Genomic DNA, 16,516 nt, shown 5'->3' on the forward strand with positions numbered 1-16,516 from the left:
TTTAATTATTTTTTAAAAATAGAATCATACTATATGCGAAATCTTTTTATCAAACAACATATTTTGCACCTGTCAAAACAAAGATATCTACCTGTCTTGATCTAAGAGTTGTGCAGTATTTCATTGCATCCCCCATAATTTATTCACTCTGTCCTCTATCAGCTGACATTTGATTTATTGTCTCATTTATCTTTTTTTTTTTTTTCCAAGACAGGGTCTCACTCCGCCACCCAGACTGGAGTGCAGGAGTGTGATCTTGGCTCACTGAAGATCCCACCTCCTGGACTCAAGCAATCCTCCCACCTCAGCCTCCTGAGTAGCTGGGACTACAGGCATGCATCATGACACCCAGCCAATTTTGTTCATTTTTTCTAGAGATAAGGTCTTATTATGTTGCCCAGGCCGGTCTCAAACTCCTAGGCTCAAGGGATCCTCCCACCTCAGCCTCCCAAAATGCAGGGATTGCAGGTATAAGCCACCATGCCCAGCTTTATCCAACTCTATAAGTGAGAAAATTGAATCCCAGAGAGGTTAACTGCTTTGTGCAAACCTTCTCCCACCCAGCCAGTCTTTCTCCTCTCCATGCTGTCCCTTGCATTTCAATTTCTTATTCCAGTTCCCATGGGCAGGAGCAGGGCCTATCCTAGAGAAAAACTCTTTGTCCCAGGGATTCCAGAGAAGAACTAAGGAAGACTGGCAGTCACAGCAAACAGAGTGCCAACCATGTCCTTTCATTAAAGAATGAGTTAGACGTGTGCCTATTGAATTCGTAAGAACTTAGAGACAAAGAACATGAAAGAATCTAGAAGGGGGGAAAAACTGATGTCTTGTCCTTAAATCAATTTTTGATGAGTGTCATATATTTAAATGTTCTCACATAATCATCACATTAGCGTTAACTATACCATCAGACAGTCTGATTACATAATATGCTGCTTCATGCATCCCCGCCATGAACTTGTTAATACATGTAATTATAAATGGAGAAGTAGATTGGGGGTGTATCCAGTAGAGGCCTCTGGAAGTCTGAGCATGTTTTCCTGCTGTTTCCCATCAACTTGAGTGAAACAAAGCTGAAAGCCTGTCCTGGCATCGTGGTGCCAGGACACACTGCTTCACTGTTCCTCCCAGTCCTGCTTTCACTGCTTTTCGGAATCTCTGTGCATCATCTAAGGCTTCTTGGGCTGCAAGAGGCTGAGGCCCAACTCCAGCTGGGTTCAGCAGGAAAGGGGTCTGGAAGGATGTTAGGAAGTCACTGGTGTGGCACCCAGCATCCAGGTGGGCCCAGACAAGCCAGAATCAAGCAAGGCACAAAAAAACAGTGTGGCAATTTTCACAGTCTTGAGGATGGCCATGTGGGTGGATGGGAAAATGGATCATTTAGCTTAGCTGGGTTTTGAGTCTCATCCGATCAGTGGGAATATTATATTTAATTGAGCTCCTTTCAACTCTAAAATCTGTATATTACTACAGAATAAATGGCACTCCTTTTTACACCAAAATGATAGTAGCATAATCCCTATCCGGCTTCAACTGGATATTCACTCCCTGCTGACTGTCCCACACATTTTTCTGGGAGTCCCTAAGAGGATCCTCACAGTCATGCAGTGGCAGTCGCCATGTGGCATTTGTCCCCACTTCCCCTCCTGCAGCAGCTCCACTTACTCACATCTGGGTCCTTACAGCCTCATGAGGTGCCTGTTGTGGCCACTCCCATAATCAGAGCCCCAGGGGCCACCTGTATGACCTCAGTGCTCTCCAAGTCTTCTGGTCTAAAGTTGGCAGACCCCTTCTGGGTATTATTGTCTCCTTCCTTTGTCATCTGAGCCCCAAATCAGCTATGACTTTGCCCAGAGTCTAACAAGGTCCCTTATAGAACCAAATCTGTCCATTCCAACTCTCATTCCTTCAGCCACAGTAGCTCCTACTCTATCCAAGGGATCAGCTAAGTGGCAAATCCTATCAACCCTCTTCCTCCCCCATTTATCCCATGGTCTGCTCCCCCTACCGAAAGTCCTCCTTCTTACCCCAGTAAAAATAAAATAAAATAAAAAAATTCTTAGACAAATCCATGGATACCAGCAGATCCCAAAGTTGGGAGAAGGATGCAGCCCTTATTTGTTGCATTTGAACTCCTGCCAAAAATGCCCACGACATGCAGTTCTTTGAAACGGACAGACGCTGACAGAAATAAAAGTGTAAAGAGAAGTAGGCAGAGTTTCCCAATTTCAAAATAATCATTTGCATAAGGCTGGATCCTGAAGACATCTATCTTCATAGGTACCAGTTGCTATAGACTGAATGTTCGTATACCCTCAAAATTCATATATTAAAGCCCAATGTCCAATGTGATGGTATTTGGAGGTAGGGCCTTTGGGAGGTGATTAGATCATGAGGGTAGAGCACTCATAAACAGGATTATTGCCCTAATAAAAGAGACCACAGAGAGCTTATTTCCCCTTTTACCATGTGAGAACACAATGAGAAAGTCATCTATGAATCCAGAAGCAGGCTCTCACCAGATGCTATTAATAAATCTGCCAGTGCCTTGATCTTGGACTTCCCAGCCTCTAGAACTGTGAGAAATAAATTTCTGTTTTATATAAGCCACCTGGTCTATGGTATTTTGTTATAGTTGCCCAAACTAAGACACCTGCTATCAGAAACAGCTGATGTCTTCAAAGGAGATACTCAGTGGATAAAAAACATGAGATCTCTGCCATTTAGTCTTGGAGATAACCACATGCCTATGGTAAGAGCACTGTGACATTACGTGAAGTACTAGAACCCTGGAGCAGAGAAACCTGGGTGTAAATCCCCCTCCTACTATTTCCAACCTGAAAGACCTTGAGCAAGCCCCCTTCACATCCTGGGTCTCAATTTCTTTATTGGATTTGTTTGATAATGTATGTGTGTCAAGCATCTGGTATGTGGGAAATATTAGTAAATGATAGCAATTATTATTATTATTACTGGCTGATAGTGGGTTGCACAAGCTATTCTACTTTCTTTTTCTACCCATGTCTCTTCTAGTTAAACAGAAGTTTTAAAAAATTGTCTGGGCCGGGTAAGGTGGTTCACGCCTATAATCCCAGCACTTTGGGAGGCTGAAGGGGGTGGATCACCTAAAGCCAGGAGTTCAAGACCAGCCTGACCAACATGGAGAAACCCCATCTCTACTAAAAATACAAAACATTAGCCGGGCGTGGTTGTGCATGCCTGTAGTCCCAGCTACTCAGGAGGCTGAGACAGGATAATTGCTTGAACCTGGGAGGCGAAGTTTGCTGTGAGCCAAGGTCACGCCATTGTACTCCAGCCTGGGCAACAAGAATGAAACTCCGTCTCAAAAAAATTGTCTGGAACTTGTTCAGTATTTATTGTCAAATTGCCCTTTAAAGATCTATCCAAAATCTTATATTGTTTTAGCAAGAAATGATAGAAATTTCATCTATCAGATTTAAGACTGTTTTCTGTCTATTTGGAATTTCCATTAAGCCATATATTGAAGGTCTCTCTTCTCCACCCACTGACTGGACCTACACAGGCAGCCAGTGGCCCTGGACTGCCTACAACACAGCTGTAATGCAGCAGCAGGCCCCTCCTGTTGTAGATTCAGCCCAGAGAAGCCCTCTGGCAGCTTGTTGGCCAGACGTCCTTTGGTAGAAATGTGGCACTTCACTTTATCCTTTCAAATGGGAAATGGAAATGCAGTTATGCAAGTTTTTAGATTATTTTTTCACCAGGAAAAAAAGCAGGGAAGTTCCTCAAGGAGGCATTGCCAACCAATCTATCATCGGATATGGATGGCTCCCCTGAAATGACCTTCAAAGTCACTGCTAGACCTTTGACCTTGGTGTGACTATCACTCCACAAACTGGAAAAGCCACTGGTTTGGTTTCTACATGGTAGCCATACACATAGGAGCTGGGCTTGGTGCTGCTGCTATAATAACAGGAGTGGGAGGAATGAGCCAGGAATCAGGAAGGAGAAGGAGTCTTCAGACCAAGAATTTGCTTCTCCCACCCCTTATTTGCTCATCCCCCTGGGTAGACCAGCTGCCTCTGTTTCTCTGCTGGGCTCTACAGAGCTTCTGGTGTTTCCATCCATATTGGTGGAAGGCAGAGCTCCCTGTGGACATTGTACCCCATTTCCAGTGATCAGGTTGGAAGATGGACTTGAACATATGTTAAATCACCATTGGACGGTGGGCTAGGCAACTGGGCAGAGGCGGACAGGAAGGAATCGTGACTCTCAGGGTACTCCTTGTCTCTCCCTCTTTCTCTATCCTTACTCGTCTCAGAAATTCAAAGTGTTACAGTGAATTGAAGCTGAAATTAACCCAGATCTTCACTAAACTGGATTTTTAAAAACATCTTAGAAAAAAGGCGCAAAACTGGGGGGTCAGAGACGGGGTAGATGTTCATTTAAAGGATATATTTCAAGAACTGCACTCTAAGGTATGGGCCGGGAACCATGAACGCTCTTCCATGCACTTTCCTCTCTGGTCCTGGGTGAAGACAAATTATCACTGTGGAATGATAAGCATAATGGCTGAGACCCCAATATCCTGGGTCTTGAAGGAGAAATTTAATTATGATAGGGCTATTTTACCTAATACATCAGAAAAGGATGGGGGAGGGAACATATTGATAGCTTTTAGAAATTTTTGAAACACCAAGAGCTGGCCACAAGAAAGACTATTGTGTCCTGTACTGCATCATCCGGGAAACTCAAGCCCAATATCCTTTGGAAAGATCTTTGTGTTAAGTGAAGTTTTCCTGTCAAGTGCAGCTCCAAGGGTATAAGATTCAATTCCCACAAACTCACAACTGGATCTTTTCTAACAGACTTCTCAGGACTTTAAGAGTGTGTGGTGTGTGTGTGTGTGTGTGTGTGTGTAGTTTAATGAACATCTCCACTTTTTGTGACAGTGAATAAGTGTATAAAAGTTTAAAAACTCCGTATAGCTTTGAGTGTCCCTGAGAGGGTATCTCAGGACCAATGGGGCCAGATTGTAAACAGTTGGCATTGTTACAGGACTGCCAGAAACAGTCTCTTTAAGCCTCTGATGTCCATAAGATTGGACTTATGCGTGGGTAGCACATGCTGTCATATACAGCCCCTTTCCCTCTGCCTCTGACCCCTGGTAGGAGGAAAAGGGAAGAATTCCTCACTCTCCAGCCTGTTCCCATAAGACTTCCCAGCCCTATGGATACGTGCCCAGAGCCAAACTCCATCGTGGCTGACTGTACTCCAAGGTGACCGCGTGGCCATGTGATTCAGGGTCGGCACTAGTCCTCCCCTTGGCAACTCTTAATTTTGCTCCCCAATGTATGAACAAATGTAATTCACTCTCTTGTCCCCTGCCCACTATTTCCTCTTTGTGTTTCTTCTTCTTTTTCCTTCCTCTTCTTTTCTCTGCATTGTGGTTTAAATTGAGAAGGAGGGAGAGTGCTGTGGTCAGGATTGGGAGCAGGAGTAGGGGGCCGCTGGCCAGGTTTATGATGGCAACGATTTCAAATGTCTGCATGCCTGTTTGGTTGCTTTAGTCCATGGCTCACAACTCATCCAAGAGAATCTACCTTGCCTGGACTGCTGTGACAGATTCCTAGTTGGAGCAATTTTAGAAGATACAAAATGCATGGGATAATATGCCCAAGTCTTAAATGCACCTCAAAGGTGTAGTCTGATGAATTGTTACATTTGTATATACATGAGTGGCCACACCCGGACCAAGACATAGGACACTTTCAGCCCCTAGAAGGCCAGCTGCCACCTTCCCAGTCAATACCCCTATTGAATAGGAAACTAATACTCTAGTTTCTAACACCATAATAAATTTTGCCTGTTCTTGAACTTTAAGTGAATGGAATCGACCAGTACATACTTTTGTATGTTGGCTTCTTTCACTCAATGTAATGTCTATAAGATTTAGCCATGTTATTGCATGCAACAGTTGTCTTTTTTATGGCTATATGATATGGTGGTGTATGAATATGTTACAATTTATCCATTCTACTATCGATGGATATTTGGGCTATTTCCAGTTTTTTACTATTATGAACTAAGAATATATGCATGTTATTCTATGAACATTCTTGAATATGTCCTTTTGTGGACATATGAAATCATTTCTCTTGGGTATATACATAAGTGCAGAATTACTGGGTCACAGTGTAGGCGTATGTTTAGCTTTAGCAGATACTGCCAAATAGTAATTTTCCAAAACAGTTGTGCCAATTTACACTCTCACCAGCAATGTATAGGAGGTCTAGTTACTCCATGTCTTTGGCAACCCTTGGTATTGTCAGACTTTTTAATTTTAGATATTCTGGTGGGTGTGTTGTGGCATCCCATTGTAATTTTATAATTTTAATTGCATTTCTTTGGTAATTAATGATGTTAAGCACCTTTTCACATGTTCATTGGACATTTAAATATGCTCTTTTGTCAAATGCCTATTCAAACCTTTTGCCCATTTTTTAAAAATTGATTATCTCTTCTTATCAATTTGTAGGAGTTCCTTATACACTCTGGATACCAGTTCTTTGTCAGATATATGTAATGCAAATATCTTTTCCCAATCTGTGATTTGCCTTTTCACCCTCTTAATGATGCATTTTTTGAACAGAAAATTCTTAATTTTCTCAAACTTTTTGCCTATGGGTAATGCTTTGTATGTTCCCCTTAAGAAATCTTTTCATGAACATTTCTTGTATTTCAAATAATTTTCCTGTATCTATCGAGATGTTTTGATGATTTCTTTCTTCTATTCTGTTATTGTGTGAATTACATCCATTAATTTTGAAACATTAGGTCAATTTTATTAGGTTGGTGCAAAAGTAATTATTACAATTTTTGCCAAACTAATGACAAAACCCGCAATTACCTTTGCATCAACCTAATGTGTTCCTGGATAAATCCCACTTGATCACATAAAGTATCAGTTTTATACATAATTGGATTCACATAACTAAAATTTTTCTGAGGAGTTTTGTGTCTATGTTTATAATAGACGTTTATAATAGCCTCTTAAAACAAATTAGAGAATATCCCTTCTTTTTCTATGAACTGGAAACATTTGTAAAATTAGTATTATTTCTTCCTTATATATTTGAAAATTTATCAGTAAAGTCATCTGAGTAATGAGCTTTCCTTAAGACTTTTAGTTATGGGTTCAATTTCCTTCTCAAATGTTGTAGTTTTCAGATTTTCAAATTTTTTCTTGTGTGAGTTTTGGGAAGTTGTGCTATTCAAATAATTTTATTCATTTCATGCAAATTGTCAAATTCATTGTTGTAAAGCTGTTCATAATATCTTACTTTATTAATGTCTATGGGATATATAGTCATGCTCCTTCCCCTCTTATTCTTATTGATAACATGTGTTTTCTCTTTTTCCTCTTGATAAGTCTTGCTAGGGTTTTCTCAAGATTATTAATGTACTCAAATACTCAACATTAATCTTTTCAAATTTTCCTTACTGTATGTTTGCTTTTTATATCACTGATTTATGCTCTTTCTTCTATTGTTTCCTTTCTTCTACTTTCTTTGGGTTTAATTTGCTGAAGTTTTTTTTTTCTAGCTTCTTGAAATGAAAGCTTAGGTCATTGATTTTCCATCTATCTTCTTTTTTAATATATGCATTTAAAGCTATAAATTTTCCTCTAAGCACTGTTTAAGCTGTATCTAAAAGGTTTTGATGCAACATGTTTTCATTTGCCTTCCATCCAAATATTTTCTAATTTCTCTTATTATTTCTTCCTTAACCCATGAGTTACTTAAGAATATGTTGCTTAACTTCCAAGTACTTAGGGATTTTCAAATTTTCTTTCTTTTGTTGATTTCTCATTTAATCCTACTGTGTTCAGAAATATACTCTGGTTTTAATCATTTTAAATATGTTGAGGCTTGCTTTATCGTTCGGTGTGTGATCTATCTTGGTGAATACTGAAAGCTATGTGTATTCTTCAGTTGTGTGTGGGTTCCATAAATGTCAATTAGATCGAGCTAGTTAATTATGTTAATCTAATCTCTACCTTTACTGAATTCTTTTGTCTATTTATTCTATCAGTTGCTGGGAGAGATGTTAAAATCTGTAACTATAATTGTAAATTCAAATATTTCTTCTTTTAGTTCTATCAACTTCTATTGTGAAGCTATATTATTAGTACATATATATGCAGGGTTGTTGAATTTTCTTGTTAAATTGATCCTTTCATCATCATGAAGTTTCTTCTCTATCTCTAGTGAAAATTTTTGCCTTAGAGTCTACTTTACCTGGTATTAATATGGCCAGAACAACTTTCTTTTGGATATTGTTTGTGTGGCATATCTTTTTCCATCCCATTACTTTAAATATACCAACGTATTTGTCCAGGCAAATACTGCATGATCTCATTACTTTAAATATACCAACGTATTTGTCCAGGCAAATACTGCATGATCTCATTTATATGTGGAACCTAAAATAGTCTAACTCAAACAGAAAATAGAAAGGTGGTTACCAGGGGTTGAGTGGTGGGGAAAATGGGGAAATCTTGGTCAAAGTGTACAAATTTGCAGTTATATAATAAGTTCTGGAGACCTATTTTACAGCATAGTGACTAGAGTTAATAATAATGTACTATATACTTGAAATTTGCTAAGAGAGTAGATCTTCAATATTCTTACCACAAAAAGGTAACTATATAAACTATTAGATATTTTAACAGCATGATTGCAATAATTATTTTATGCTGTGTACATATATCAAAACATCATATTGCACACCTTGAGTATATATAATTTTTGTCTATTACACCTCAATAAAGCTGAAAAAAATTTTAATTAAGATACTCACTTATATGTATATATACCTGTGTCCTTACTCTATTGGCATTTCTCTTATAAATAGCATATAATTGGGTTTTTAATCTGGTCTGATAACTTTTGCTTGTAATTAGAGTTTTCATTCCAGCATCATCAAATAGTATTTTCTGTGATTATGGAAACGATCTATATCTATGCTGTCTAATTTAGTGGCCACAAGCTACATATGACTTTTAAGCACTTGAAACACGGCTAGTACAAATGAGGAACTAAACTTTTAATTGTATTTAATATTAATTTATTTAAATGTAACTAGCCACCTGCGCCTACTTGCTACCACACTGGATGGTTTAATCTAATTGAATCCGTTTACATTTAATGAAATTGATTATATTGTTGGGCTTAGAGCTACTATCTTGCTCTTTGTGTTTTACATACCCCATTTGTTCTTTCTTCCTTCATTTCTTTTTTCTTACCTTCTTTTGGTAAGCATTTTATATTTTTCTCCACTCTCAGCTTTTCAGTTTAGACATTCAATGAAAAACACACACATTTGACTTATTAGAATATACTTTAACTTAGTACTCTTGCCACTTCAAAAAAAATGAGAACTTTACAATTAATCTCCATTTAGCCCTCTCCTGTCTTTCATGCTATTGATGTCAGACATTTAACTTCTGCATATATTTTAAGCAGTACCGTGTATTATCATCAGTCTTGTCTTAAATAGTCAATATCCATTTATATTTACTCATATATTTACCCATCCTGGTATTCTTTATTCCTTCCTGCATGTCTGCTTCCCTCTGAATTCATTGTTCTATAGATTGTTTTTAATATTACCTGTAGTACAAGTCAGCCAGCTTTAAATTCTCTCAGCTTTTGCTTATCTGAAAACATCTTTATTTTCCCTACATTTTTAAGGGTATTTTTGCTGGCTATATAATTCTAGGTTGACATTTATTTTCTTTCAGCTCTGTAAAGATGTCATTACATTTTCTTCAGACTTCAGATGTCATTACATTTTCTTCAGACTTCCAAAAGTAAGCCATCATTCTGATCTTTGTTCCTCTGAAGGTAACGTGCCTTTTTTCTCTAACTCCTTTTAAGATTCTCTCTTTGTCCTTGGTTTTCAGAAATTAACTCTGCCTAAATGTAATTTTTATATTTATGTCTTCTATTTGAGACTCATATTCTTGAATTTATTATTTAATGTCTTTCACCAGTTTTTGGAAATTCTCAAGCATTATTTCTTCAAATATTACTTCTGTCCTATTCTCTGCCTCCTCTCCTTCTGGAACTCTTAGTTAACAAATGTTAGACCTACCACTTACTATCTTATCCTTTTTTCCTGAATTTTATATACCATTTTCTGTGTATGTGTGTCAATCTGGATACTTTCTACTGACCTACGTTCTATTTCATTGTGTCCTGCCATGTCCAATCTACTATTGAATTCCCAATTTTAGGCATTGTATTTTTTAATTCTAGAATTTCCACTGGACTCTTTTTTATGGAATCCAGGTTTCTGTTTAAATTCTCCATTTTTATCTTCATTTTCTTGAACTTACTAATCATTATTTAAAATCTGCTTCCTGAGAAATTTATTATCTGAATCACCTGTTGGTCTGGTTGTTTGTTTGTTTGTTTGTTTGTTTTTGAGGCAGAGTCTCACTCTGTCGCCCAGGTTGGAGTCCAGTGGTACAATCTCTGCTCACTGCAACCCCTGCCTCCCAGGTTCAAGTGATTGTCCTGCCTCAGCCCCCCAAGTAGCTGGGATTATGGGTGCCCGCCACCACGCCCGGCTAGTTTTGTTATTTTTAGTGGAGACAGGGTTTCACCATGTTGTCCAGGCTGGTCTCGAACTCCTGACCTCAGGTGATCCACCCTCCTCAGCCTCCCAAAGTGCTGGGATTACAGGCATGAGGCACTGCACCCGGCCTGGTCTGTTTTATTGATATTATTTCTCTTAATTTCTAGTTAAATAACCTTTTTTAGTCCGGGGATGGTGGCTTATACCTGTAAACCCAACATTTTGGGAGACCAAAGGCAGGCAGATCACTTGAGGCCAGGAGTTTGAGACCAGCCTGGCCAACATGGTGAAACTTCATCTTTAGTAAAAATACAAAAAACTTAGCCAGGCGTGGTGGCGTGCACCTGTAGTCCAAGCTACTCAGTTGGCTGAGGCATGAGAATTGTTTAAACCCAGGAAGCAGAGGTTGCAGTGATCTGAGCTAGTGCCACTGCACTCCAGCCTCAGCAAAAGAGAGAGACTCTGTCTCAAAAATAATAATAATAACATTTTAAAATCATTTCTTATAATTTTTATTGAGTAATAGACATTGTGAATCAAAAAAAAATGTGGAGCTCTGGATGATGTTATCTCTCTCCCAAATGGTTAAGATTTTTCTTCTTTTTCTTTTTGGTAAGTTAACAGATCACTTTATTCTATTGAAAGTTAGTTTTAAGACTTTCTTAGAGTTCATCTCTTTCAGTTTTTCCCTCTCTTACAGAGCATGGTCCCTCTGAGATCTTAACAGAGAATCTGAGGCATTAACCAAACCTCTCCCAATTTGAAAGAACTTAAATTCCAATTTCTAGCTCCTCAGCAATGGTAAGCTTTGGGATCTCTACTCAGAAGTTCAGCCTCCCAACTGCTGCTTTCTGCTTGGCTCTTTGGAATCACTCTGTACGTAGAAATCTCAGGAGATAGCCAATGACCTAAGAGGCATTTTAGAGCTTCTCTCATTGCAGCTAAGTCTTTTCCAGAATTTTGTTCCTCAATCCTTTCCTGCTCTGGCAGACTCAGACTTCATCCATTGTCTCCTTGGCCCAGTCAGATTACAGCTTTCTGCTTGGCGAAGGCCTAGTGCTTATTGAACTGGAAAGTGCCCGCCCTTAGGGGGAAAGCTGAGGTGAGTATCTAAGCATGGAACTCATTCCAAGTATTTCCTTTCATTCGGGATTGTGCTTCCTTCAGTTCCTGCCTGTTTTGGCTGCTCTCCAGGGCGTTCACATCTGTATCTCAGCCTCCACATCCATGAGTTTTACATTCACAGATTCAACCAAGCACAAATTGAAAATATTCAGAAAAATAAAAAATAACAATACAACATTAAAAACAATATAAATTTAAAACACAGGATAACTATCTACATAGATTTGCATTGTATTATGTATTATAAGTAATCTGAGATGATTTAAAGTATACGGGAGGATGTGCGTAGGTTATATGCAAAAACTACACCACTTTCTATCAGGGACTTAAGCATCTACAGATTTTGGTATCCAGGAGAAGGTCCTGAAACCAACTCCCTGAGCTATAACTGTACATATATCTATATCCATAATGTGGATAATTTTTCCTCCAGCTTTTATCATTACTATCAGGGGAAGAGCTAACTCAATACATGCTATTTTGACGGGAACTGGGACACTAGTTAGAACAATTTTTTATTGTGAAAGGAAACAGATCCACAAGACTGTCTTCAAATGAATTCTTACGTAAAGCCTAATATATAATACAGGTGGAAGAAAAATCTAGTCTAGTGTTGATCAGTTCAGTAGAAAGTGTCCAGGTTATCACCCAGAAGATGGGATATAGGGCTGGTTATATTCTTTGAGACTCCCAAAGTTTGAAAATCACCAAGAACAGGAAGAAGTGTGGGTTTTAGATTCAAAGAGACCTCAGTATGAATACCAAACCTACTGCTTACTAGCTATGTGTCCATGGGTCAACGATTTAACATCTCGCAAGCTAGACTCCTCATCTGCACAATGGAGACAGTCATGCCTACCTTGCTTTTTTGTGAGAAGTTATTATAAGAATTATCACAAAGTACATGAAAAGCAGCTTGCACATTCCTAAGTATATAATGGACAGAATTATGTGCTTCTCAAAGGCAAGCATGTTTTCTCCATTTTTTTAACACACTTACCTACCATCCCAGCATTGAACACTTGGTTGCTGAATAAATACTTGTTGTTTTACTTGCCTTTTCTCCATTAAAAAGATTTTCATGTAAAACTAGGCCTCCATAGCCCTAAATCCTGAGCTATTATTATTCTGAAATAGCACAGTGGGACACAAGATCATATAGAGAAGAATTAGGCTAAACAGAGCTTTTAATTGCAAATGGAGGATAAATGAAGATGGGCTTCCATATTTGCACGCACATGAAAATTGACAGTTCAGATAGTGATATAAAATTGAAGCTGTTACCTATAATGCTTGATATGAATTGTAAATTGATCTTCTATAATAGCCTAAATATCTCTAAATACATTTAATGTAACCATTCATAGCAGGCTCTTCTTAAAAAATAAATTTCCTTTACTGACTGTGTAAATGGATTAATTGAAAGACAATCATGAAAGGTTTTGCCACTGTGTGATGATAATCTTGTTAATAAAACATCATGAAATTTTTCTAGGAAAAAAAGATGAGTTTTCTGATTTCAACAAAAGGGAAAAATGTTCCTTGCAACACAACAAATTTAAGAAAAGCAAGAGAGTAAATATTAAAAACAGATGTTAATTAATTGGAAGATAAGAAAGAACACAGTAAAATAAACAAATTTCCAGAAAGTATTGTTTTTTAAAAAAGGAAAACAGATATTGAGAATTAGAAATAAGTAAAGAGATATAAACAAAGATATGGAAGACATTTTAAGTCATGGGAAAATAACATGTATAATTCTGTATTAATAAATTGGAAAAGTTTGATAAAATAGATGGTTTTCTAAGAAAACATAAATTTTCAAAATTATCAAAAAATAAATGGTAAATCTGAGCAGACTACTAGCTCTGCAAGAAATTCAAAAAGTAGGCTAATAACTGAAAACATAATTTAGAAAGATCCTGGGCCTACTTGGTTTTACAGGCTCTATCTTTTCTTTGAATTTTTAAGAAACTATCACTTCTATTTTATATAGTTCAATAAGTCTGTAAAAAATAGTAAGTTTCCCAATTCAATTCATTAAGCCTAGAACACTCTTGATACAGTGCCAAGAAAATAAAAAATTTGCATGAATATAGATACAAAGTAAAGTTACAAATCAAGTCAAGTAGTGTTTTGAAATAATAATAACACCATAACCAACCATGATTTGGAATGCAAGCATGGTTCAATACCAGGAAAGCTATTAATGTGATTTATCACATCAGTAGATCAAAGAAGGCATAACAATAAGAAGAGAATAGTTAGAGGCTAACAGTCAGATTTAAAAGCCAGGGCCCCTGGGTTAGAAACCTGGCTTTTCCACTTCCACTGTGACTTTTATCAAGCAATCTAAGGTCTGTGCCCAATTCTCTTGCTATAACATGGGACGTATTGTAAATGTTTTTTTCTTAATTTTCTATATATTATAATGTTTTGGTGCCTTTAAATAAACTTTTCTGGCTGGGGAGAGACTGTTCTTCCTAGAGCTAGTGAATTCTTGGAGGTTATAAGGGTCCAGACTGCAGCGTGCCTTTGACATGCAAACTCACGAGTCCAGAGCCACACCTCCTCTCTCTGGCCCTACATTTCAGGAGACAGTATTCCTCTGCCTTAGTCATCCCAGGGACAGATACCAGGCAACTAGGGACCACCACCCCTTTAGCCCAAAGCTCACTGAAATTATCCAGACTGGCCAATCCTAAACTGTTCACACTGCCCTGCCTTGCCTTGCCTTTCCCTTGGAAACCCCAAGAAAAGGCAGTGACTTAAGCCTTCCCTCACCCCTGTCTTCTCTCTCCTGACCATCTGGTGTCGTTCCTATGTGGTCCCGCATAGTGTGCCCTGTACTTCCTGTCTCTGGGACCCATGAGTATAATAAACTTCATTTTTTCCAGAGCCTTTCCTCTGTCTCCTTTTGTGGCCACATGTGACAGCCACATAAAATAATACTACAAAATATGAGAATACTAACATTACATACTTTGTGGGGTTATTGTGAGAATTAAATAAACTAACACATGTAAAAGATGTTTACATCAATGCCTGGCGTATAGTAAATCCATAAAACTAATACTTGCTAGATATAATAAAACCTAAATCATCATCTCTATAAATGCCAATGATAAACTTTACCATCCTTCTCTGTTAGAAACTCTTGGTAAACCAGGAATAGTTCAACACCATGAAAATTGTCTATCCCGAACTAACAACTAACATCACTCCTCTGAGACAATAAAGGGACACCCACTAAAGCCAGGAGCAGGATCCCAATGGCCACTATCACCCCCTTGGCCTCCACCAGATAAGTTCCCAAGACAACCTGACCACAGTGAGAACGAAATGGCTCTCTAACTGTGCAATTTTATTTTATTTGTAATCAGATTTCTTTCTTCATTTTCTTGATCCTAGGTTAGGATTAAAATAATTTAAGTTATTAAATCATTTCCTCTCACACCAAGCCTGGCACAAAATGCACAAAGTGAGAAGCAAAGTGGCAAAGTGTCCCAAGAATGCTGCCAACAGTGATGCATAGCTCCATGATGAGATGTTGAGAGCTTCACTGGGGATGCAAACTCCAATTAGAGAATTTGACACTGGAAGAGAATTCGTGACTTGTTCTAAGTCACCTTTCCTCTCTGACCTGGGTTCCCTCTTATAGAATAAAAATAGTGTGATCCAAGTAACTTTTGATGACAGTATTTAGACAACATGTCCTCACACTAAAACTTAAAAAAAAAACAAAATACTGAACAAATACTGAACTCTAGTTAATAAGGTATTTTTTCCCCCACAAAGCCATGGGTTAGCAATTCTGAAACTAGGACTGAATAAATAAATAATATACCAAGGAACATGGGAGCCAGCTTTCCCACTGGTAGAGAAAGGAGTTACAAATACATGAGAAGGAAGGCGAGAATATGCTCTGTAGGACATGACTGAAATTTGGGGTATCAGTGGGAATTAATGAGTTTTAAAATATACACATTGCTCAATACAAAAATAAAGATAGATGCATGTGTGTGTGCATTCATTTATTTCTAAGCTCTGCCCACTGTGAGGGCCTAGAAGCAATGACATCCACCTAGTAATAAACCCCTAGCACTAAAACATTGGCGCAAGACCCGTCTAAAAAAAAAAAAGAAAGAAAGAAAAAGAAGGAAAGTTCTTCCTTACAAAGGAGAACCAAAAAATATTATATTAATAGAAGAAACGATAAAATTAGAAAATCACCATCATGATAACAATTGATTAAAGTCAGAATAACATATGGATCCTTAAACTAGTGGGTGAAATTTTTATTTTTACACATGAATATGTACATAGTCACAAATTACCTCTCCATAAGATATTTATTAACGATAAATAGCAAACTAGTAACTTGACAGTAGAGAAACTTAGCAGACACCACCTTAATCAAGTGATCGATGTTAACATCATCAGTTATGAGTCAAATTAAGATCCTGTGCCTCCTGATACAATGTACTGAGAAGAATACAACATCACTTATAATATACTCCTGCCAAAAGGGCATAACCTGAAACTGACAATGAGGAAACATCAGACACACCCAAAGGAGGGTCATTCTGAAAAATGAACTGCTCTATACTCTTCAAATGTAAACACATGAAATACAAAGCAAGTCTTAGGGTCTATTCCAGTTTAAAGGACACTAAGGAGTCATGGCAGCTGAGTACACCACACAATCCTGGGTTTTCTTTGGCTATGAAGACATTTATAATGTATTTATAATTTATAATTGACAATT

Source organism: Pan troglodytes, chromosome 8 (assembly GCF_028858775.2).
Source record: "Pan troglodytes isolate AG18354 chromosome 8, NHGRI_mPanTro3-v2.0_pri, whole genome shotgun sequence".
NCBI classification, from domain to species: domain Eukaryota; kingdom Metazoa; phylum Chordata; class Mammalia; order Primates; family Hominidae; genus Pan; species Pan troglodytes.